Source organism: Diabrotica virgifera, chromosome 4 (assembly GCF_917563875.1).
Source record: "Diabrotica virgifera virgifera chromosome 4, PGI_DIABVI_V3a".
NCBI classification, from domain to species: Eukaryota; Metazoa; Arthropoda; class Insecta; order Coleoptera; family Chrysomelidae; genus Diabrotica; species Diabrotica virgifera.
Window position 1 is genome coordinate 154,767,364 of NC_065446.1, and position 27,927 is coordinate 154,795,290.

The window sequence follows — 27,927 nt, forward strand, 5'->3', positions numbered from 1 at the left end:
TGTTTGGATCTTTGATTCTATTCGAAAAATTTTTCCCAGCCCGAATTGGTGGATGTGTGAATTGTTCGTAAGGGGATTTTTCCACATTCTCTATTTCATCTGTTTTGATTTCGTACGAGAGGTCGTTAAACCATTAGCCTTGGATCTTTTGATCACTGAGTGTGTTTCAAAGATCTACATCTTATGTTTTTAAACATATATTTTACTTACTTTAAGTAATTAGGGAATTAAAAGTTGAGACTGTCATTGTCGGATTTGCCGTAGATTTACACCTTCTATGTCTAGGTTTCGAATGTTGTTTTTTGATTCTAATGTGTCTAAAGATATTCAACCTCCCATCTTTACCGATGAGCCCAGAGAGGTTGAAGAGGGCGAAACACATTTCTAAGAACTGGTGTTTGGATCTTTGATTCTATTCGAAAAATTTTTCCCAGCCCGAAATGGTGGATGTGTGAATTGTTCGTAAGGGGATTTTTCCACATTCTCTATTTCATCTGTTTTTATATATATATATATAAAAATTTCACAAATTTTTTGGGTAATGAAGTCAAATTGGGGCTTTAAAGTATACTATTGTCTAATATTCGAGCTTTCGGAAATGTTTATTTCCTTTTTCAAGAATGTCTACAATGCAATAAGATAAAAAAAATATTAGAATATGTATCAAAGAACAAATAGTAATGAGTAACTTACCAGAATTTAGATTATAAAAAAATGTTGGTTAGTATACATAAGATTAAAAATATCAATGGTAAACGGCTGTTGTACATTTTGAATAACATAAAAAACAATAAAAATTCTTAGCAAAAACACTTAACAAAGGATAAAAATTGGTTAAATTTTGAAGTAATGATCTAAATTTGATTGACTTTTAAAAAGTTTAGTTTATCATAAATACATGGCTGACAAAAACTAAATGTAACTATAGTAATAGTATATAGGTGTTTATAAGGAATTGAATAAAATTCTATGATAAGAAAATAAGGAAATTTATGTTCTCAAAAAGCAGAAAAGTTAATGTTAAATATTAGTTATATTAATTAATTTTGTCAAAGTTTAGTACCAATTTCAAAAGTATAGGAGATTTGAAAAATCTTATGATCTGATATAGATCTATGATTATTTTTCAAAAGAAAGAATGTATTATCAATTCAAAATAAAAGTTATGTTTTCAAAAAGCAGAAAAGTTAATGTTAAATATTAGTGATATTAATTAATTTTATTAAAATTTAGTGCCAAATTCAAAAGTGTAGGAGATTTGAAAAATCTTATAATCTGATACAGGTACCTATGATTGTTTTTCAAAAGAAAGAATGTAATTATAAATTTTGCTAAGATTGTCCATTTCAGATTTTTTGTTCATTGTGTTCAAACATAAACAAACATAAACGTACTTTTCTTGAAATGGTTTATATCAGCAAGGGTTTGAACACAATGAACAAAAAATCTGTAATGGACAATCTTAGCAAAATTTATAATTACATTCTTTCTTTTGAATAATAATCATAGGTACCTGTATCAGATCATAAGATTTTTCAAATCTCCTATACTTTTGAAATTGGTACTAAACTTTGACAAAATTAATTAATATCACTAATATTTAACATTAACTTTTCTGCTTTTTGAAAACATAAATTTCCTTATTTTCTTATCATAGATTTTTATTCAATTCCTTATAAACACCTATATACTATTACCATAGTTACATTTAGTTTTTGTCAGCCATGTATTTATGATAAACTAAACTTTTTAAAAGTCAATCAAATTTAGATCATTACTTCAAAATTTAACCAATTTTTATCCTTTGTTAAGTGTTTTTGCTAAGAATTTTTATTGTTTTTTATGTTATTCAAAATGTACAACAGCCGTTTACCATTGATATTTTTAATATTATGTATAGTAACCAACATTTTTTTATAATCTAAATTCTGGTAAGTTACTCATTACTATTTGTTCTTTGATACATATTCTAATATTTTTTTATCTTATTGCATTGTAGACATTCTTTAAAAAGGAAATAAACATTTCCGAAAGCTCGAATATTAGACAATAGTATACTTTAAAGCCCCAATTTGACTTCAATACCCAAAAAATTTGTGAAATTCGTATTTCCAATCAAGTCAATCAAAATACTACTTGTATATATATATACATATATATATATATATATGTAACTCGTAAAGTTTGGGGACAGTATCGGTTACTTAATGGTGAGTTTGAGGACATTAGTCAAGTTTGGGGACCGTCCTCAAACTTTTTTTTTGGGAAACGGTTAGTTTGAGGACATGTCCCCAAACTGTTGTGCCTATTGACTATTGGTGATTTTGAGGACATATCTGACAATAGTAATGTTTTTAAAGTATGTAAGCTCTCACGGCTGGAAAGTTCATGATGGGTGTTGTTTTTGGGGCTTATAAGTAAAAATTGTAATTGGCTGACGTTTAGTCTGGAACTGCATCACACTTTTTCAAAGTATGGTAAACGTTTATATTACTAATTTAAAAGTTGTTAGGTCATAAATTTTGTGAATTATAAAACATTATTAATATGTTATTTAATTTCACTATGTCCAACCAATATCTTCAGAGCACTAAATGTATTTGCAAAATTGGTTTTACATTACAATCTTAGTTTTTAATAAGCTACCTAGTGATGTTGTAATACAAATAAGGAACGAAAATTGTCGTGGCCGCGCCAAATTTCAAAAGTTGTCATTTTGAATCGAATTCAATCATGTCTGGATTTTAAAGCTATAAGATACCTTATCAAAAATTAAGATACTAATATGTCTGTAAACCTGTATTGCCCCAGTTCCCAATATATTTTTTCACAACTGTAGCAGTTAGTGCTAGGTTTGTTCTAGTTTGTTCTGTAATTTTGAAGTTTGTTCTAAAAAATAAAAGAATTATTGAAAAAAATATGTGGTTTTTTAACTTGACATAAACTTGTATGGCCCACTCGAAAACAAAAACTTTCCGGAATATTCAAGCAGATAGCCACTTAGTGCTAGGTTTGTTCTACCTCCCGGCGGAAGCCAGAAATTAGTTGTTTCCCATAAACAAAAAAGTTATTCAACATACAATGTAGCGCTCCCATTTTACGTAATTTCAGCTGTTTCTACTACGCCAACAATGGATGGGTGATACCTATGCCATGAAAAAAGAAAAAAAAAGTTTTGTGTAACGTGTAATGTGGCCGTTTTTTTTCTGTTTTTACTGTTTGGGGTTGTACGGAGGACAAAGCATTTCCAACCAAAATTCATGTTTATATTCACAAGATGCAAATGATAACACCTCAATGCTGTAGTGGCACTTTTTTACTATTTGACGTAAGTAAAAAAAGAGTTTTGTACTTCTTTTTCTTACAAGACCTCTTTTTTTATTTCAGCATTAGCTCCGATGATGACGTTTATGTCGAAAGCGCTCAGCTAAAGAAATAAATTATTTACACACTTTGACATACTACATTTTTTATTTCCTTTATTTTTATTTAGTCAAATTGACTGAACCGGCTGTGGAAATTGTGCGCAAAAAACAGGAGAAACAATTTGAATTTGGAAAGATCGATCAGGCGCATCTTTAGCGTACTTTTTAGCAATAAAACTCACAAATTTAGATACACTTAAACAGATGTTAGTCAATATACAGGGTGTTTCAAAAGTAAGGTATACTATTTAAGCGGATTCTTTGGTTTATTTTATATGAACGTATGTCTAAAACGTTTTAAATTTTTAGATACAAGGTAATAAAATAAATAAAAGCTACCTAATGTAATAAATATAATAAATAATCATCATCATCATCAATGGTGCTACAGCCGTATGAAAGAGCCTCGACCTTCCCAACTCTATTACGCCAGTCAGTCCTACCCATTGCCAACCGTTGCCAGTTTGCTGCGACTATTTTTCTCCCATCCTCATCTACACCATCGTTCCATTTGAGTTTTGGCCTACCCCTATTTCTACTTCCCACAGATTGTGACATAAGGGCTCTTCTAGAAGGGTTGTTCTGCTGTGATCTTGCTAGATGTCCTGCTTATCTTAATTTTCCTATTCTTATAAGAGATACCTACTACGTCTTTACCACCAAATTTTTGTTTATATCTGTGGTATACCTCGTAGTTGTACCTCATCCCCCAAATGCCATTTTCACAGATGCCAACGAATATTCCTCTGAGGATCCTTCGTTAAAATATAAGCATAAGGTTTTCATCTGCCTTGGAGATGGTCCATGTCTCTGATCCATATGTCAACAATGGTTGTATAAGGGTTTTGTATATGGTTATTTTTGTTTTTTGGTCGTAAGTTTTTGCTTTTCACAATATGTCTACTTAGTCCAAAATAGCATTTGTTTGCTAGGATTATCCTTCGCTTGATTTCTTCCGTCATGACGTTCTCCTTTGAGATCAGGGAGCCTAAGTATGTGAATTTGTCCACCACTTAAAAGTAGAGTTATCAACCGTGAATTGGTGACCGATGTTTCTGGCTCTATTGTTGGGTGTTGATGCCATCATCTTAGTTTTCTCCTCGTTTACTTGCAGGCCCATACTTTTTGAGGAATTTAAGAAGGTGGTATACATTTCTTCTAGCTTGCGTGTTGTGCGAGCAATTAGGTCCACGTCATTTGCGTATGCCAAAATTTGGGATGACTTATTAAAAATATTTCCTCTGTTGTCTATTTGGGCATGTCTGATCGCCTTTTCCAGAGCTATGTTAAACACGCCAGCACATCTCGCCAGTACACCTCGCCAGCAAAGATGTGGACATTATCCATGACTTCATACAATTTATTTCTTAGGAAAATATCATAGGCCGATTGAAATCTACGAAAATATGGTATGTGTCGATATTGAATTCATTGGTTTTTTCCAGTATTTGCCTTAGCACAAAGATCTGGTCTGTTGTTGATCGACAACTAAATAATAAATAAATAAAAAAATAAAAGGTAATCTTTATATACACAACGTTTCAAAAGTAAAGTAAAATATTTAAGGGGGTGATTTTTGGGTTTATTTTAAGAAGAAAACTTTATTCGAGATGTCATAAAGGTCTTAAATTTTGAGATATACGAAATATCTATAAATCCCTAGGTTGTTCAATTTGTTAATAGAACAGTCTAATATTTTGACCACCATGTACAAAGATAGGTATAGGAAACCTTAACAAAGATTGGAAGCTAAGTAAATTTTACATACGATAAACTAATAAAATACAGGACGTTTCATTTAACATAAGTACGTTATTACACCTTGAATATTGTTAATAGAACAATGTATTATTTTGACCACCCTGTACAAAATTTTGCTACAATAAATATCTATTTAAAACGCTGAGTAGTCTATTATTAAGATCCAAGAAAAAAATTTGTCACTGATACTTTTTTCTAAAACGTTACATTTTTATAAAAATCGAAATAAATCAAAACACCCTGAACGTAGGTATAGAGAACCCTCTTATGCCCTTATAAAAGTACAGCTTATTTTTTAAGGGAAATTAAAAAATGTTACCTGATATAGGGTGTTCCATAAGAAAAAATATAACTTTGATATACTATCTTTTGGAGCACCCTCCATAATTCACATTATTTTTAGATTGTAGTGTTAATGGTCCAGTATATTTCTATGAAGAAATTTTTTTAAAATATCAAGTCGTTTTCCGTGCAGAGACCGAGGCGAATACAATAAACCACCCCGTATAATATTTTTCTATGAAATAAAATGAACACTCTTGTCACAAACTACGTTTCCGTCAATAATTGGTTATTGTCGTATTTTTGATTATAAAATTATTGTAATATTCACTTTATTCCCTTATATTACATGGAGTATAAACTATAATAATACCTATAGTAGTAAGAAAATATTTTATAAGACCTTAATCTTAAGCTTATTACGAAGTCATTTGTATTTGAATGGCGTTATTAAGTTTTCGGCCCAGGTAGAAATTAATACATTTTAATCTATTGTACTTTTAATTAATATACCTGCTATTCAGTATGTCCACTGTCCACCTCTTGAAATTTAATGATAATACTCAAATACAAATAACTTTGTAAAAGGATTAATATACCGTTTTATAAAATATTTTGACACGGACTATAGATTACTTCATTTAAAGGACATCGCACACATCTTATGGAAAATATAATGTCACTCAAATTCAATAAAATTTATACGAATAGATTCGTTTTAAATTAACGGTCAAATCTTATCATTGCGCCAACTCTATATTTTCAATAATAAGAGCAGAAATTGATATAAATAAATCTTACATCAAATGGGTACGTACATAAGTTAGAGAGAGAAAAAATATTTAATACCCAAATAATTGTCGGTACTCCATAAATCAGCGGATTAGTTTCACTAACCGCTTAGGCCCAGCGGGGTTTAAGCTCTTTTGAATAGAACCCAGAGCAATAGTGATTGTAACTGACACTTTTACTGACTTCAAAAATGTGATTTCGATAAACTTTAATTGCAATTTGCGCCGTAATTAATCATAATTAAGAGTTGGCGCAATCATAAGATTTGACCGTTAATTTTAAACGAATATATTCGTATAAATTTTATTGAATTTGAGTGACATTATATTTTCCATAAGATGTGTGCGATGTCCTTTTCACTTCACTATTTTATTGTTGTTCTGAAGCTATTTCCTTGTGGCATTTTTATGATTAATTATTTAGATGGGAAATAAGCCACAATTAAGTTGAAAAAAATAATTTTATTAACGTTTCGACGCCCAAATCGGGTGCCGTTGTCAAAATACAAAATACTTAATTAAACAAAAATGTTGTTGCTAAGTAAAAAATTCTTCTAATAATTTATTTAATCTGACTCATTTATATTGGCAATTCAGACATATTGTTATACATTTTAAAGTAGAAGACTTTAAAATTATATTGCCAATATTTATGTGTTGCGTTTCTGGGACGACTTTACTGAAAAATAGTTCATTCGATTACATGAAATTAACCCCAACTCAAGAATATCCGTCACAAAAAAAAATTATAGCATGTGATTTGTCTTTAAAGAGACAACCAAATGCAACGATGACAGTAAAATTCTCGCGTTAGAGATTCCATAGTAAATCACGAGGGAAAACCAGGAAAACCCTCGTGATACTATCCCGACGTCGTGCGTCGTAAGTATTTGGTCTTACATTTAATTTTCTTTCAAAAAAATAATACCAGATTCTGACTTTAATATGTTTAAATTATATATAATATTAATAATACATAGATATATAATAAGTAATACTAAAATATAAAATATGTACCAGCTCGATATGTTATTGACTCACTAATCGTGGTATTTTCTTTCTTTTGACTTCTTCTTTCAATATGGGTAACCACATCCAAATTTCGTTTTAAACATAATCAAAACGAAATTAGAGAATGATAATACATTGACAACTCGGACAAGACTAAATGTATCAGCTAGAATGGAGTTATTGACATTATGTACTAATAATACCTATTTTCCACTAAATAATGATTTCTATAAACAAAATTTTGGTCTAGCAATGGGCTCTTCTTTATCTCCATTATTGGCTAATATATTTATGGAGGACTTCGAAACTAATATCATTTCTAAACAAAATTTAAAACCCACAGTATGGTGGAGATATGTAGATGATGTGCTTTCAATATAGCCTCATAGATCAGAATTGTTGGATACATTCCTGAATATTATAAATGATCAAGAAGAGACAATAAAATTTTCAATGGAAAAGGAATACAATAACACCATACCTTTCCTCGATGTTTTAGTCTCAAAGAAGGATACTGGATAATATGAGACTCAAGTGTATAGAAAACCAACACACACCAACAGGTATCTCAATTACAAATCAAATCACAACATCAGCGTTAAAAAGGGAATCATCAAAACCTTATATGATAGAGCCAAAATTACTTGTTCTAACGAAAATTCATTTTAAGAAGAAAAACAATTGTTAACATCTGACTTATTAAAAAATGATTATCCTTTATCGTTTATAAATAAGGAATTGTCAAGATTGGATCGAATGGAACAGAACAACTTAGAACGGGATCCTACAACATTCACAAGAAATAATACGAGGAAAATATCAATACCATATATAAAAGGACTATCCGAGAAACTTAAAACTATAGGAAATAAATTCAACTTTTCAATAACATTCAAAACAACAAACACATTGAGATCTATACTATCTAAAACTAAACCTAACAATGAACAAGAAAGAACAAAGAATTGCATTTATAAAATACCTTGCGAATGCGAACAATTTTATTTAGGTGAAACATCAAGACCCTTAAACGTTAGAATAAGTGAACATCAGTCTTATATTGTTCTATTGGAACAGCAGTTTGGTTTCAGGCGCCATAAGTCGACTGAACTCAATTTGCTGACATATACTAACTTCTTACTGAACGCCTTGGACGAAATACTACAGGTGGACGCCCTGTACACCGACTTCTCTAAGGCTTTCGACAGAGTTAATCACAATATTCTATTAGAAAAATTGCAGCGATTAGGGATACATGGTTCACTTCTGCTGTGGGTTAGGGAATATCTTCTGGACAGAAAACAAATCGTCAAGCTCTACAGCTTTTTTTCCTACGAAATAGTTGTCCCTTCGGGCGTACCGCAGGGATCTCATCTTGGACCTTTGTTGTTTAATGTTTTTATTAACGATATAAAAGACTGTTTCCAATATGCGAAATTTCTTTTATTTGCTGACGATGTTAAGTTTTACTGCCACATTAGGAATCCACTCGACTGTTTAAGGCTTCAGTCCGATTTGAATCGGTTGAATGAATGGTGCAGCAACAATGACATGGTTCTCAACTCCTGCAAATGTTTTCACATTTCATTCACGCGTTCGGAAAATCCTATCTCTTTCACTTACAAAATAGGTCATATAAATATCACAACAGTCACATCCATAAAAGATCTTGGAGTTACACTTGACTCTGGACTATCTTTCAATATTCATATAAGCAATATCATCTCAAAATCGCTTCAACTGTTAGGTTTTATTAAAAGATGCTCCCAAGACTTTAAGCAGTTGAGATCGTTTAAACTGTTGTACTGTGCAATGGTGAGGCCAATCGTGGAATATGCATCTTGCGTCTGGTCACCCGCCTATGAGACATACAACTGTAAGATTGAAAGGATCCAGCACCTATTCCTTAGGTTCGTCGCATTCAAAACAAACCGTAGAGACTGGAATCATATGGATCTTGAACTAGAACTTAACATTGACACCTTATCAAGCAGACGGAAAAAGAAGGACATGTACATGTTGTATAATATTATAAATTCAATTCACGACTGCCCTGAGCTCCTTGAGGAAGTAGGTTTACATATTCCCTCCAGAATCACACGTTCAAGATCTACGTTTCATACTCCCATCAGCAGAACTAACTTCACTGCAAATTCTTTCATCTCGAGGGTTTCTAGACAGGCAAATGCTTGCTCCAATTGTGTGGATTTCTTTGCGGATAGTTCGCGATTTTTAAAAACGCTAAAGGATTGCACCCTCTAGTTTTATGTTCTTGAATATTTTAAACTTGTGATTATATATCTTTACCTGTTATTTTTACTTTTTGACTTGCTTTATTGTCGTAGTGTTTATTGTATCTTATTGTATTTTACGTATATTTGTAATATTTTGTTAGTTCTTCATATCTTCTGTAATGTTTTATTGTAATGAGCTTTGCTCGTAAATATATATAAATAAATAAATAAATAAATATATTAAAAATAGAGAATTTGATAGATCTCAAATATGTCAACACGCATGGGACAATGAACATATAGTTCATTGGAGAGATTCAAGTATAGTCCTGAAAGAATCAGATAGTAAAAAGAGAAAAATCAAAGAAGCGGCTCTAATTATGCTAAATGAAACTAATTGTGTCGCAAATTCCTCGGTAGAATGCAGTAGGATGTGGTTACCCATACTGAAAGAGAAAGTCAATAGAAAGAAAATACCACGATTAGTAAGTCAATAACATATCGAGTTAGTACATATTTTATATTTTAGTATTACTTATTTTATTGTATATATATGTAGGTACTATTAATATTATTTATAATTTAAACATATTAAAGTCAGAATTTGGTATTATTTTTTGAAAGTAAATTAAATGTAAGACCAAATAGTTACCACGTCGGGATAGTATCACGAGGTTTTTTCCTTGTTTTCTCTCGTTATTTACTATGGAATCTCTAACGCGAGAATTTTACTGTCATCGTTGCATTTGGTTGTCTTTTTAAAGACAGATCACATGCTATGATTCTTTTTGTGACGGATATTCTTGAGTTGGGGTTGATTTCATGTAATCGAATGAACTATCTTTCAGTAAAGTCCCAGGAACGCAACTCATAAATATTTGCAATATCATTTTAAAGTCTTCTACTTTAAAATGTATAATAATATGTCTGAATTGCCAATATTAATAAGTCAGATTAAATAAATTATTAGAAGAATTTTTTACTTAGCAACAACATTTTTGTTTAATTTAGTAGTATTTTGTATTTTGACAACGGCACCCGATTTGGGCGTCGAAACGTTAATAAAATTATTTTTTTCAATTTAATTGTGGCTTATTTCCCATCTTAATAGTTAATCACTATTTTATTATTTCACCTGCAATTTATTTAACATAACAAAAATTGCTAATAATTTTCAAAATTTGGATATAAAGAATCGACACAGATAAATATAATAATTGATTAATCCTAATACTCCATCAGTTTCTATATTGTTCCGTTAATTATCTAGATATTTATTTAAAATAAATATGTAATGTTAAGTATGTAAATACCAAATGAAATATAAAATTTCTTAAGCCGGCCCTTTCCCTACTTATTACCTGACGAGGCAGAGGTCCCTTTATCGCTAAATTCTGCATAAGTAAATTCTTATAATTATTACTTATTAAATTATTAAAGTTAGCACTAGTTGTTGTCTATTCAAAATTTTCTTTGGATTTTATATGGGGCAGTACATTTTTAGGTAGAATTGAAGCAACGCATAATATATTGTGTAACTTTTTTTTGCGCAAATTTCACGCTTTGGCAGAAATGCAAAAAAAAACCCAGCACTAACTTATGGTCAACATATTTAGATTTCCTCCAATCCTTCGGATCCTATAATAGGTGGCAGAGCGCTATAAGGTCGCCTCATATTATAATGCACGTCGCGTTTTCGTCACGTAGCGTTTCGTTTGCGAAAAATATAATTTAATGGTTTTTAAATTGAACCATTCCTATTGTGCGTATAAAACACGTAACGTAGCGTATAAGACACGTTACGTCTGCGTTCGGTTCATTCGAAAACAATATTTTTCGGATGTTGACAGATACGGGTCGTTTTCCCCTTGTTGTTTATGTAGGTATTTCTTTGAATTTGATACCGAGTATTTAGACCGGTCAGTATCGTCGCCCTCGCTAGCGAAATTATTCCGATTCGATTTTTTGCACAAATTTACTCAAAGAGAGGTTCTTATAACATATCCACAGGGTGCCAAGCGGTGCCGTGGTCGAAAAATTGTTTAAACAATCTTTTTTAAACAAATTCACAAAAATATTTTTTCATTCGAGCAATATTTTTTTTAGATAATTTGGGTAATTCTGAGCAAAAAAGGTTTCTTGTCATTTTTCTCTAAAATTGCGAAAAATCAAGGCTTAATAACTCGATTAAAAATTATTATTATGAATTTCAATAAGTGACCAAATCAAGTTTCAAACAACTTCTTCAAGGTCCTGAAGAGATTTTTGTCATTATTTTATTACAAAGCTGTCATTTTTAACTATTAACAATTACCGCTATAGTCCAACTGTATCGTCGCCCCCGTTAGCGAAATTAGATTTTTTTGCACAAACTTGCTCAAAAAGAGGTCCTTATAACATATCAACAGGGTTCCGGGCGGTGCCGTGGTCTAAAAATTGTTTAAACAATTTTTGTTAAACAAATTCACAAAAATAATTTTTTATTAATAATTTAATTAAACCCAAATTAATAATAATTTGAGTTATTCTGGGCAAAAAAGGTCTCTTGTGATTTTTCTCTAAAATTGATTGTTGTCGAGTTATATGGCCATTTCCGCATTTTTGCAAGATATGTTTTTTGCTAAGAATAACCCAAATTATCTAAAAAAAATCGTTCGTAATGAAAAAATTATTTTTGTGAATTTGTTTAATAAGAATTGTTAAAACAATTTTTTGACAACGGCACCGCCCGGCACCCTGTGGATGTGTTTGTTATAAGGACTCTTTTTGAGTAAGTTTGTGCAAAAACATCTAATTGAAATAGTTTCGCTAACGGGGGCGACGATACAGTTGGACTATAGCGCTAATTGTTAATAACTAAAAATAACAGCTTTGTAGTAAAATAATGACAAAAATCTCTTTGGGACCTTGAAGAAGGGGTTTGAAACTTGATTGGTCACTTATTGAAATTCATAATAATACTTTTAATCGAGTTATTAAGCCTTGAAAATGGCCTTTTCGCATTTTTTAAATTTTTAATCGCATGTAACTCGACAACAATCAATTTTAGAGAAAAATGACAATAGACCTTTTTTGCCCAGAATGACCCAGTTTATCTAAAAAAATATTGCTCGAAATAAAAAAAATATTTTTGTGAATTTGTTTAAAAAAAATGTTTAAACAATTTTTCGACCACGGTACCGCCCGCACCCTGTGGATATGTTATAAGGACTTCTTTTTGAGTAAGTTTGTTTAAAAATATCGAATCGGAATAATTTCGCTAGCCGGAGCGACGATACTGCCTGGTCTAATTTAAAAAGTAGTTTTCGAGGCAATTTGTCATGTAAACATGTGTTGTGACAATAAACACATCTGCACCACACCAAACTGAAACCAACGTAAACGTTCTATGTATGATAATGTGAATGGGCAGTCCGATTGACGGTCTGCAAACTCTACGTGCCGAAAACGCGACGTGCATTATAATATGACGCGACCTATACTGTACATATCTTGAATAACTTTTTTGTGTACGCACAACAAATTACACGCTTTGCCAAAAATGCAGAACAAATCTACCACTAACTTGGTGGTTTATACCCTATTCCAGGAATATACGACTGTTTTGGATTATCTCAACAACGAATACTTCACTGTGGAAAATATAAAGAGCGAAACTAAATTGCAAATTACATTGTTGCTTAGTGAAATAATTATTGGAGCCATTTAATTTCGTACTTCTTATGTTGCACACTAAAATATTCGTTGACTCGATAATCCAAAAGAGTCATATATTCGTGGAATGACCTATATTCAGATTTTATTCAATGGTTTGGATTATATATGGATACGGATATTCTTGGGATTATATATGGTACAGCCTTACGTAAAATTGGAGCGCAACATTATATCTTGTATATCTTTTTTGTTGGATGGCAACGTGGCATTAGATAGAAAACAAAGTGTTTTAATTTTCGCCTGCATTTTACCCGATTTTCGCGTGGTGCAGCGAACATTGAATGCTGAGTGAGTGAAAAAGGTAAGGTATAAACTGTGCCCTACCTAATGCAAGAATAATATAAGTAAAAACGGTAAAAAATAGTATAAAATACTAAACGGACAAATAAAAGTGAGGTTAACAGCTAACAGATAAGCTTATAAACACTGGCGAACGCTGGTCAAATTTCAAGCGGTGTTACCGGATTTAAAAAAAATAGAAACACCTGCCGAAAAACAAAAGCAATTTTGGTGCGTGGATAATTGGGCATACCTCCGCGTGGTTGAAACGGGTGTGCCCAGTTAACGCTACGTACAAAATGGCTGAGAACGAGTATAGTGTGGACGAAAAGACAAGAAAAAGAGGAGATGAATCGGAAGATGAGGCAGACGATAGCAGAAGTAAAAAAGTACATCGGTGGCCTGGGAATGATAGGCAACTAGAAAAAATATTGGAGAGCCTAAATATTATCACAATGGAAATAAGGGAACTAAGAGAAGAACAAAAAGAGTACAGAGCGGAAATGAAGGAACTCAGACAAGAAAATGAAAAGCTGAAACAGGAAAACAGAGAAACCCAACAAAAAGTGGAAGAATTGGAAAATAAAATAGACAGAATGGAAAAGGACAAAAGACGAAATAATATAATACTGCAGGGAGTAGATATGGATACCTACGATCAAAACATAACAAAAGATAACGTCCAAGATTTTTTATGCAATGCACTAAAAGTTGAGACAAAAATAAAAAGCGCAAGAAAAATTGGAAGTAAATCCTGCTTGATTGAGCTCGAAAATGCAACGGACAAAGAAGAAATTATGAAAAATAAAGGCAAATTGAGAGACATAAAGGGAAAAGAAATATATATTAATGACGACATGGACAAAAATGAACGGATGATACAGGGTAAAATCAGAACGAAGGCAAAAGAGGCTAAATTGGAAGGAAAAAACGTCAAGGTAGGATTTCAAAAAATAAAAATAAATGAGGAGGTATGGACATGGAATAAGCATCAGCAACAACTCTTAAAAATAGAAAACCAAAACAGAAACCAAAAAAACTAAACGACGTAAATGAAACGGTAGCAACAACGGCAATGGACAAGGAGACGATTGGGATTAAAAACAAGAAAATGAAAACTAATTTGGGAACATGGAACGTAAGAGGCACTTATGAAACGGGAAAACTTAAAGAATTAATTAGAGAAACAAAAAGATATGAAATAGATATATTAGCTTTACAAGAAACAAAACAATTAGACACAGAAATAGTAGAAATAGATGATATAGTATTTTTTAAAAGTGGGGGGAATAACAGATTGCTAGGAACAGGCTTTATCATACAGAAAAGATGGAAAACCAGAGTGATGAATTTCAAGCCGATATCAGATAGAATGTGCACAATCAGGTTAAAAGGGAATCAACGAAACATAAGCATAATAAATGTACATGCACCAATAGAAGACGCCACCGAAGAAGACAAAGATGCATACTATGAGCAACTAGAGAGAGAATACGACAGATTACCAGCATTTGATATCAAAATAGTAATGGGAGACTGCAATGCTAAAGTGGGAAAAGAGGATATATATGAAAATATAACAGGAAAATACAGTAAACACGATGTATCAAATGATAATGGTCAACGAATTATAGGTTTTGCCACAGAAAGACAAATGGTAATAAAAAGCACATACCAACGCAGAAAAGATATACATAAAGGAACATGGATTTCCCCTGACAAAAGGACAATAAATCAAATAGACCACATATTAATAGAGAAGAAGCACGCCCATAATATAATAAATATAAAAAGTATGAGAGGAGCGGAATGTGACTCAGATCACTTTTTGGTAAGAGCAGCCTATAGAATAAATGCTAATATAAAGAAAGACAATCAAAGGGACAAAGAAATCAAAAAACAATTCAACACAGCAATACTAAAAGATAATATGACACAGAAGAAGTACGAACAACAAATAACCAGCAGACTAAACGAAGAACCAGAAACACTAGACCCGGAAGAAAAGTGGGAAAGCATAAAAGAAGCAGTTTTAAACACCAGTAAAGAAATATTAATTAAAGGTAATAGAAAACAAAAAGCAAAAGAATGGTATGATGAGGAATGTCAAAAAATAGCAGAAGAAATTAGAAAAATAAGAATAAAAAACTTAAGAAATAATAGTGACATTAGCACACAAGAATATAGAGAATTGAAGAGAATTATGAAGAGAACATGCAGAAATAAAAAAAGAAAATACAACGAAGAAAAACTCAAAGTGATAGAGGAAAAATTCCAAAAAAAGGAAATAAGATCCTTTTACCAGGAAACAAGAAAAATGGAAAGGGGATATCAGAAACATAACCCATATATGAAAAATGAGGAAGGAATATTAATAAATGAACCCGGGGAAATAATGAGAAATTGGCAAACTTATTTTACACAACTTTTAAACAAAAACGAAGAAGAAAGGGGAACAATCCAGGAAATTGAAGATGACCATATAGTAATAGAAACACCTACGAGGGAAGAAATAGAAAATGAAATAAGAGGGCTAAAAAACAATAAAAGCCCAGGAATAACGGAAATATCGGCGGAAATGATAAAGGCAGGAGGAAAAAGACTACACAAGGAGATACATAGCCTGATAAAAAGTATATGGGAAACAGAAAGAATGCCAGGAGAATGGACCAGGGCAAGGATATGCCCCATACATAAAAAAGGTGATAAAATGAGATGTGAAAATTATAGAGGTATCGCGTTGCTAGAAGTCGTGTACAAAATATTGACAAACATCTTAAGAAAAAAGCTGAATCAATACACGGAAAAGATATTGGGCGAATATCAGGCAGGATTCAGAAGTAATAGGTCGACGACAGACCAAATATTTGCGTTAAAAGAAATCCAAACTACGTGCTACGAACATAAAATAGCAGTATACGTCCTGTTCGTCGACTTTAAACAGGCCTATGATACGGTAAAGCGGCAACAGATGTACGCACTAATGAAAGAAATGGGCATACCAAGTAAAATCGTCAGGATGGTAAAGATGACTATGGATAACTCCACAAACGAAATAGCATGGAAGGGACATAAATCAAATAATTTTGAAACAAAGGAAGGATTAAGACAAGGAGACCCACTATCAACGACTCTTTTTAATGTAATACTGGAAGGAATAATCAGGAAAAGTAAAATAAGCACACAGGAAACGATTTTTAAAAATGGCCACCAATGTATTGCATTCGCAGATGATCTAACATTATTATCGACAAGTAAGAAAGAGCTAACAAAATTAATGAGCAATATAATAAAACAAGCCAAACCTTTTGGTCTTCTCATAAATAAGGAAAAGACAAAATACATGATAATGGGAGAAACAGATAAAGAAAATGAAGACAATTTCACATTGGAGATAGAAGGAGAAAATGTATGCGCATTTAAAAGAGTTTCAGAATTTACATACCTGGGTGTAAAAGTAGATGAAAAGGGACATGGGGAAGGGGAAATAAAAGCAAGAATAGCAAAAGCAAACAAAAAGTATGGAGCATTGCGTCCATTAATGAAATCCAAAGATGTGTCAAGAAAAACAAAAATAAGAATCTACAAAACAGTTATCAGACCTACAGCTACATATGCATGTGAAACATGGGTGCTTAAAAAATCAGAAATAGACCTTTTAGAAAGATGGGAGAGGAAAATACAACGAGCAATATATGGAGGCGTGAAAATAGACGGTCAATGGAGAAGAAGAAATAATAAGGAACTTGAAGAACTATATAATGAACCAAAAATAACGACGGCAATCAAAGCACAGAGAATCCGATACTTAGGACACATAGAAAGAATGGGAAAGGCGAGAATGCCAAAAATGGTTCTATTACGTAAGCCAATACAAAAAAGAAGAATAGGAAGACCAAGAAGGAGATGGAAGGACAGCGTATATGAAGACTTAAAACAAAGTAATATTGTAAACTGGAAAGAAAAAGCTTTGGACAGAAAACAATGGAAGGAAGTGGTGAAGAAATGTATGGAAAGACTATAATGTTAAGTGTAGTATTAAGTGTTTTATACAAACAAATGTAATATTGTATATATTATAGTAGTATAGGATATAGCATTATATATAAATATGTAATAGTAATTGTAAGGAAAAATTAAATCTTTCAGCCCTAGGCCTTCACGGCCTGTTGAGCTTAATAAATAAATATCTTTTTTGTTTATGCAGAAAAGATTACACCCTTTGGCAAAAATGCAGAACTAACTTGTGGTTTATTCAGATTTTCTCTAATCGTTTGGATTCTATTTGGGGCAGTACAGCTTTACGTAAACTTGGAGCACCACATTATAACTTGTAATATATTTTTTTCTTATGCAGAACAAATTACACGCTTTGGCAAAAATGCAGAACAAACTCAGCACTAACTTGTGGTTTATTCAGATTTTCTCTAATCGTTTGGATTCTATATGGGACAGTACAGCTTTACGTTAACTTGAAGCGCCACATTATATCTTGTATATCTTTTTTGTTTATGTAGAACAAATTACACGCTTTGGCACAAATGCAGAACAAACCTAGCACTAACTTGTGGTTTATTCAGATTTTCTCTAATCGTTTGGATTCTATATGAGGCAGTACAGCTTTACGTAGAAACAAAGATTTCTACTTGTGAAAATCAAAATATTATATTCAACATGCTGGACCATCGGCCTGGACTTTTTCGCCTTTGTAGGTTTTATTATAAGAAACTCGATGAGGAATCCAACAACATTGTTGGAAGTCAACTAAAATTAATATAAAATAGTTTACATTATCTATATACATATATCGAAAACTACTTTTTTGTATTACAGGATACTTATAAAAATTGGTTTGTGGATAATCCCCACAAAGTTATGACGAATATAAATTATGACTTCAGAGAATATTTTGACGACACGTCCCTTCTGTTTATACCTGTTCTGTTCTGTTATACCCAGAGCCGTGCGGTAGGGGAAGGCGGGCAAAACGGGGTAGCTGCCTAAAACGGGGTACCCCCTTTTTTTTTCAATATCACTCGTTCCATCTATACGACGTTAATGAAATTATATTATAGACTGCTGTTTACGCCTTCTGTCATAAAGCAGATATAATTAACTGTTAGATGATTGTTGTGAAGAGTACATGTGCGTTTTTAGTTAACCAAGTTATAAAATCGGCCGAAAAATAATCCCTCGTTAGTATTACTAAAACAATTTATTAATTATAAATATCATTACTTCCAACTAACAGTGAATGTGTTCTAGAGTATTTATTTGTCATTATGTTAAAAAATAAAAACTTGTAATAATTTAAACAGGTCATAATCTCAAAATCTGCTCTTTGGGCAAAATGGGGTACCAATAGGTAGGGTAAAATGGGGTACCCTTTTTACCATACCTATTGGTAGTCTTTACCCTTTTACCATACCAAGTAAGATAGCCGATGATCAAACCAAATGACAGACGAGTAAGAAATCGCAATTGAATAAAACTAAAAAAGTAGAGTCAGATTCAGAAGGCGAAGATAGTGACACTGACTGGTTCTGCGGAAACTTTTATTCAAGTTCCACAGAAGGATAGATAAGCTGATCAAGTTGCCTTAAATGGGTTAAAAATTCATGTGCAGGTGTAGAAGATGAGGATGATGAAGTAGTACTTGTATGCGAATTTTGTCAATAGGCTTTTCTTGGTTTCAATTTGGTACCCCATTTTACCCTATACGACGGGCATAATGGGGCAATTTACATTAGTTTCTGTTTTTTTCATATAATAAAAAACACTTTGACTTTTTTAAATTTAAATTATATTAATAAATAATTACTACTATAACAATGATATTTGTCTTATTTTAAGACCTTAAAAGTTACAGATTTTTTTTAAATCCCAATTTAAACCTTAAGTACCCCATTTTGTCCGCCTTTCCCCTACATATTTTAAATACAGTGCGTCCATAATATAACGCATAAATTCATTATTTTGTAAACCTGCCATTTTAAGGAAAAATCCCGAAACAGGTAGATTTTTATTTTTAAATTATGATTTTTTGGCATATATATCGTAGTAGTGACGTCATCCATCTGGGTGTGATGACTTAATCGATGATTTTTTTAATGAGAATAGGGGTCATGTGATAGCTCATTTGAAAGGGTATTCAATTCTCTATTCACTAATATAAACATTAATATAATTATTTGTACCTGGTGTCCAAAAAAATGTTTTATAAATTAAATTAATTGATACAAATAGATGAATGTATTTAATTTATTTAATCCTAAATACATTTTACTGCTGTCAGAAAACAGAAAAAAAATTATTTGAAAAATTAACATTGATTTTCGCTTAAAAGAAATGGTTAAACTGCTAAGAGGCTAGTGGGTGGGAGCTTTAACACTGAATTTAAGCGAAAAACAGTATTTATTTGATAAATAATCATTTTTCTTCCTTTTCTGTCCTTGTGGAATCGGTACTCACCGGAGGGACCGAAGATGTTCGGATACAAAATTAGCGTCTCTTTGCAAAGACAATGACGTCGACTTTGTAAAGTAACAAGACACTTACTCAACACACACACTACACATTACTCCCCTGATTTAGTGATAAGTTATACAATTACGTGGCTAAAGGTTCTAGTTCTAAACCAAAGCCAGAATAAGAGAAAAAAAAATTTTCTTCCTGTTACCTGACAACAGTAAAACGTATTTTGAATTAAATAAATTACATACATTCTTAACCCCCTCCGTGGCTCAGTGGTAAGAGCGCCTAACGTTTGGATCGAAAGTTCCGAATGGTAGTGAGTTCGAATCCCACCAGGGTCAGAAATGTTTTCATTTATTATAAATTAATAAATGAAAATAGTTTCTGTCCTTGTGGGATCGGTACTCACCGGAGGGACCGCAGACGTTCGGGTACAATTAGCGTCTCTTTGCAAAGACAATGACGTCGACTTTGCAAAGTAACAAGACACTTACTTAACACACACACTACACATTACACCTGAGTTAGTGATAAGCTACCTATACAATTACGTGGCTAAAGGTTCTAGTTCTAAACCAAGGCCAGAATCAGAGAAAAAAAAACATACATTCTTTTTTTTTCTCAATTAATTTAATTAAAAGATAATATTTTGAACACCCTGTATAGCTAATTATGTTAATGTTTATGTTATTGAATAGACAATTGAATACCCTTTTAACTGAGCTATCACATAACACCTACTCTCATTTAAAAAAAAATCATCGATTACGTCATCAGACCCAGATGGATGATGTCACTAGTATGATATATATGCCAAAAAATAGTAGTTTAAAAATAAAAATCGACTTGTTTCAGGATTTTCCCTCAAAGTCACCTGGCCATGGATTCCGTGCACTGTAGATATCTACACGTCGCTTTCTATCGATGTCAATTTTCGTAAAAATATTTGAATTTTTAGCTTTAATTGAATTATTTTCTAGTTTTACTAGGTTATAATCTAATTGATGTTGAAGTGACACTTAATAAAACAAGAAAATATTTGAATTAAAACTAAAAATTAAAATATATTGACATCGCGCCGATCGCTTTCTATGAATGTCAATATATTTGAATTTTTAGTTTTAATTCAAATATTTTCTTGTTTTACTAAGTGTCACTTCAGCATCAATTAGAGTATAACCTAGCAAAACTAGAAAATAATTCAATTAAAGCTAAAAATTCAAATATTTTTACGAAAATTGACATCGATAGAAAGCGAGGTGTAGATATCTACAGTGCACGGAATCCGGGCCCTGTTTACGAAATAATTAATTTATGCGTTATTTTATCTGTATACTGCAAGTCTTTGAAATGCCGCCCCTTATACAGGGTGTTTTTAAATAAGATGACAAACTTTAATGGGCAGTAAACTACATGAAAAAATAATGACAGTTTGCTCGATAAACATAATATGTACGTAAATGCTTCTTTTCCGAGATACGAGGTGCTGAAATTGTGATTACAAGCTGACGATTTATTTATTGCTCTAAAACCGGTTGAGATATGCAAATTAAATTTGGTGGGTTATAAGAGGTAGTTATGGTGTATTTTTTGACATATAATTAATAATTTTATACGCACCATTGGTGCGCATATTGGTAATGGCCTGAATTCTTTATAGAAAAAAAAAATAGTACGCCGCTGAGATATTTCAAATTAAAAATAATTTTTAAATCCCTTGTTTAATTTGTGACAAAAATATATCTTCCCTTTTTTTCATACGACGACGCTGTGTTTTTATGCAAAAAATATCTTAACGCTTACAAAGTTATGAGTTTCTAGAAGCCAAAATCGATTAATCAAAGAATTAAGAACATAGGCGAAAATTTGCTTGCAATGCTGTTTAAATGAATTCATTTTTTTCAAATTCTGAAAAATATATTAAATATTTTTGAAAAATTTAAACGCAGATTGAATGACTGAAAGAAAGAAACCGAGGGCCGAAAGTCCCTTAGAATAAACAAATGTTTCTTTTGAATAAGATATTTGAAATTAAAAAGTAGACTCAATTTTCTCTTTTTTTTTTCACCCCTGTAACTTGTTCAAATAAACATTATAGAGGTTTTCATGGACTTTCGGCCCTCGGTAATAATGTAATCTTTTATTCAGCGTTTAAATTTTTCAGTTTTCTCAGGATTCGAAAAATATGAATGCATTTAAAAAGCATTACAAGCAAATTTTGCGCCTACCCACTTAACGGCAATGTCTAAAGCCGGCCACTAACGATACTGCGGCGTCGTTCAATTTTGCCTAATTCCACCTAATCGGTAAATATTTTGATCGTGTGTGACCGTGCATCCAACGATATCGTACAATTTTACTGCAGACAGACAGTCTACTGCTGCAGTACTGCAGAATTGATATCATCGACGATTTTGTCGAACGACACCGCAGTACTGTGAGTGGCCGGATTAAAATATAGATGAACAAATTCATTTTAAATTTAGCTCCATCTGTTAAGACCGCGTCCAAAGATTTTTCGTAATCAAATAAACGCTTTTCCTCCTGGCTCGAATTTTCTTTTTCAGCTGGAAATTCGGAACTTATATCAAGATTTTCTGCAATTGTATTAAATTTTCCTTTGCTCATTAGCCATATTGTCTTTAACTTTTCAGTTTTTCTATAGTTTCTGACAACATTTTTACACAATCTGACACTACTTTAATTTTTGATTGTACTGATAATGCCGCCCCCCTTGTAATGCCGCCGAATGCGAATGCCTCGCCGCATCATAGCACGGCACGGCCCTGATTATACCCCATTCTGTTACCTGTTACTGACTGACTTTATTGTAGTTATCTCAAAGAAGAATAATCCCCTTTTTGCATCTCTTCGGAAATTTACAATACTCTGTGAATTGAAAGGAATATACTAATCCCGAGCTTAATTATTGTATTGTTACAGGCTTAAAATTTTTGGACTTTCCTAATAGTTACGATTTTCAGTATTGTGAGATATAAATGTATGGACCTTTGACTAATTGAATTTGGCACTAAAATGAAAAATGTGAATTTTAAGTACATAGAGATATAAAACTAATAAAAATATACCGGGTGATTCATTAAGCAATCTTATCCGGCAACCGGCAACCAAAAGCAGCCGGCAATATCTCAGAAACTAACAGTCATAGAACTTTGGGAAAAAATCCATATTGTGAAATTAACAAAAAAATATTAACATAGCACCTTTATAATATGAATTTATACATACACATTTTATTACACAAAAGTTTATAAGTAAAGAGTTTCTCAGAGGCTTCTTTCAGTGCGTCATAGTTTTTCGATTTCTTTCTAACCCATTAAGTTGGATGTGACGGAAAAAGTGGTAGTTCCGTGATTAAATATAAAAATAATGCAGCGTACATAGATAAGCGATCTATTTCTAACCTACGTTTGATTCGTTGATATTTAGATGCTCGCTTTTTCCAGCCAATCAAATACGCGTTTTACGAACATGTGACGGTTGTCGTTCAGGTCAGTATTTGTGTACGACTTGTGGTATTTCGAGTTCAACTTCCGACATAATAATATTTGATATTTCTTAGCGTTGTGCAGTTGTGTATTATTTTGCAGCTAACAAGTCAAAGAAAAAAAGTGATATTGTGACGACGTGTGCTTTTGCCCTGGGGGTGACTTTCACCCCCGAGAGGGGGTGAAAAAACTCGCTATCGCCCATTCTGCAAACTTTCACATGCGTGCCTTAAACGTGTACTTTTAACACTTATATCATAAATAACTATTAAATAAAGAAGCACGTTTTTGATTAATTCATGTGTGGACATTTATTGACCCTCCTTGGTCCTCGCCGTTTCTAATAAAAGGTTGGTCCTGCAAGGGTTAATAGCAAAATATGTAACAATTCATTAGCACTAACTTCAAATTAATTTTTAATTGATCTTTCTAGAAATACGAATTGTGTAGTACGTTCTTTAACGGTAAAATATTGCAAAACCTCTAAATTTTAAAGAACCGCTTGGATTGACATGAAATTTCTCATACACATAGCTAACAAGTCAAAGAATAAAAGTGATATTGTGCCTATATGTGCTTTTGCCCCGGGGGTGCTTTTCACCCCCTCTTGGCGGTGAAAAAGTATTCTTCCAAAGTAAGTCCGGAAATTGATAAACTGACTAATTTTAAGTAACTTTTGTTCTATAGAGTTTTTTCACTAAGTCACTACTTTTCGAGTTATTTGCCAGTGAATATGTTCATTTTTTCAACAAAATAACCACGCTTTTAGACGGTTTTTTGCAAATAACTCAAATAGTAAGTATTTTGTCGAAAAAACATTCGTAGCAAAAATATAGCCTTTAAAAAATGGTGTATATATCACGTTTCTATAAATAGTAGAAGCAGAGTTATAGCTAATTAAAAATAGGTTCATATTCGTCAAAATCCAAATTGAATATTTTAACGTGAAATAACCAAAAATGAAGCACATTTCGGGGAAAACTCATTACAACTTATTTAAAGTGTTCAAAAAAACTTCATTTTTGTTTTATAAAAAAAATTCTAGCATCAACGCTCAAAATAAAGTTAATCCCTTTTTTTTGGTAAAAAATCGGGAAAATCACCCCCTAATTAGTATCTCAAATGAACGTATCGTTACGACTTCACAAGTTTCTTGACTCGTGTATGTATTGTTTATATGATCTGTAAGTTTCATCGGTTCAAAGTACTTATTTTTGAAAGGGCTGTAGTTTAAAGGGGTTGATCGAATCACTGATCACGAATGTATGCAAAATTTAGAAACACCAAATCTTAATCAATTTTTGTCTAACAGAAAACCAAAAAAATACATGATATTCAAAAAAGCAATGCTGACTTTTTTTGTTTTTAGAGATTTTTGGTATCTCTAACAATTTTTAAGTTATTTTGAACAAAAGCATATTTTTCAAAATTAAAATTTTAAAAAATTTTATTTTAAAATGAAATTTTTTCCAAAATAAGCACTTTGTATCGATGAAACTTACAGATCATATAAACACAACATAAGTAAAATAATTTGTGGAGCGGTAACGATTAATTTCATTTAAGCTGCTATGCTAATTATGGGGTGGTCTTCCCGATTTTTTTTGCCAAGACAAAAGGGACCAACTTTATTTTGACCATAACTTGCTTAAATTTAATGCTAGAAACATTTTATAAAAACAGAAATAAAGCCTTTTTAAAAACTTTAAAACAGTTATAATGGGTTTTCCCCAAAAAGTGCTTAATTTTTTGTATATTTAACTTCGAAGTATTCTATTTGAAATTTGGTGAACATGAATCTATTTTTCATTGGCTATAACTCTGGTTTTACGAGGTCAAGAGACCTAACGCGTACACCATTTTTTTTTACTTTTTTACAGGCTATATTTTTGCTAAGAACGTTTTTTTCGACAAAATACTTACTTTTTGAGTTACTTGTGAAAAACCGTCTAAAAATGTAGTTGTTTTGTTGAAAAATGAACATATTCACTCGCAAATAACTCGAAAAGTGTTGACTTGGCGAAAAAGCTCTATAGAACAAAAGTTACTTAAAATTAGTCAGTTTATCCATTTCCGGACTTATTTTGGACTTATATTTTTTCACCCCCGAGAGGGGGTGAAAGTCACCCCCAGGGCAAAAGCACACATCGGCGCAATATCACTTTTTTTCTTTGACATGTAAGCTATGCGTATGCCAAATTTCATGTCAATTCAACCGGTTCTTTAAAATTTAGAGCAAAAACCGTGAAAGAATGGACTAGTGGTTTCATTATTAAAATCGTAATAGCCACAAGCGCGTATGTTAGAGGTATTTACGTTTTTCGCTGATGGATCTATCAGAATGACAGAGGAGTGCTATACTTTTTTTTATTCCATTTTGACATGTAAACGGAAGTTTATTTCGCTACCTGCTTAGTGTCAAGATTTCCTCCGCCCTAAAATGGATCTGCCAAAGAAAACACAAACCCTCTATAAAAATAACATTATTTTTGAGCATACATATCTGTTGTTAAATTGTTATTTACATTATATGTTAAATGTACAATTAGAAAAGTTGTTATATATTTCTTTAAACTTTAGTTTTAAATAAAGTTTTTGCAATATTATAGCTCGATATCTGTCCCTTTTTTGACAAAAATAATCTGATATTAAGAATCGTAAATAGAACAGATTATATATATTCATATCGTTTTGAAGTCTGTAGATACCATAGCAATTCAATTAAAGTAAAAAAGTGCTGCAATCTATTTGCAACATTTTGAGTTGAACAAAATGACCCGTTCCCATTATTTTTATCTAATGTTATAGTTTTGCGCAATAATAGGTCTGGATCCCGCGTATGAAAAAAAGTTGATTAATAGCAAGCTGAAAATTTGTTAATAGCTTAAGGGTGTCTAGTCGGACAAACTTTGATATATGGGAACATTGGAACAGGGGAAATTTTAATTGTGAAACCGGTTAAAAATTTGGAACGTCAGACAACAAAAACGTCACATGTATTTTGTACGACAGAACTTCCAATTAATTTGTTACCCTTTCATTAAACTCATGCAAAAATCAGACTGCTATTTATCACCTGTCATAATTCCTGTAATTTGACATGTTCTACGTGTTCCACTCATTAAAATGCTTATTTGGTCATAAATAGCAGTCTGATTTTTGCATCAGAGTTTAATGAAAGGCTAACAAATCAATTGGAAGTTCTGTCGGACAAAATACATGTGATGTTTTCGTGGTCTGACGTTCTATATTTTTAACCTGTTCCACAATTAAAACTTCCCCTGTTCCAGAGTTCCCATATATCAAAGTTTGTCCGACTAGACACCCTTAAGGTATTAACAAATTTTCAGCTTGCTATTAATCAACTTTTTTTCATACGCGGGATCCAGACCTATAATATATTATGTTGTTTGATCGCTGTAAGATCCAAAAATTTGATAATTTTTATCTATTTTTATGATCCTTCAGCATTATTGCTACAAACTTAAGCAATAATATATTATATCTGATGGCTGTTTCCAGATGGTGGTAAGATTACAAAAATCGATCGTTTTTATATATTTTCGTGATTTTTCTGCAATATTGCTACAACCTTGCGCAATAATATATTATATTTGAATGCTGCAAGGTTGCAGCAAAACTAAAAAATCAATGATTTTTATTTATTTTCATGATATTGCTAAAATCTTGCAGGATAACATATTATGGTATTTGAGTTATGTAAGATTGCAGCCAGACTTAATAAATTGGTGATTTTTATATATTATTATCTATCAATCAAAGATAGAATAAAATTTTTATTTTTTTAATATAACGCGGGCACATAAATTTGATACACCCTGTATATTGATTTGTAAATATTTATTAGAAGGTAGCTTTCACGTAGTAGATTTCTCCTTAATTAGTTTTTCCCTGAAAAATAAAATACATTTGTAAATAAAAGTGAAGTGAAAGTGATTTAGGAATATAAGTTTAAAAATATTGTTTACGGAAAAGATAAAACCACAGGTAGATGTAATTAGTAGTTTTTAGAAAAACAGGTAAAGAGAATTGGAATTTTAAATATGTTTGTTTAATGACAGGAATATTTAGATAATTTCCGTAAAGTCATTAGTGTTTGAGTAGAAATATTGTTTGAAAGAATGACTGGGTTTTTCGATTGAAACAGAGGAAGGTGGAGAGAGAAATGTTTCTGATTGGCTTGGCAATTTGGAATGGGAAGTTTTGTTTGAATGTTGAGACATTTTGGAAAAGAAAAGATCATTGTGTTACCGGCATCCGAAAGAAGCAGTCAAAAGTTTTCGTGAGTAGTTCAGAAGCAAGTACTAGTGTTTTGTTTTGATAGTGAGAGTAGCTGAAAGTTGAACGAGAGACAAATCAAATCGAGAAGAAATACCTCTTTGATTCTGTAAAGTCCAAGAGAGTAAGTTACAAGAATTATCAT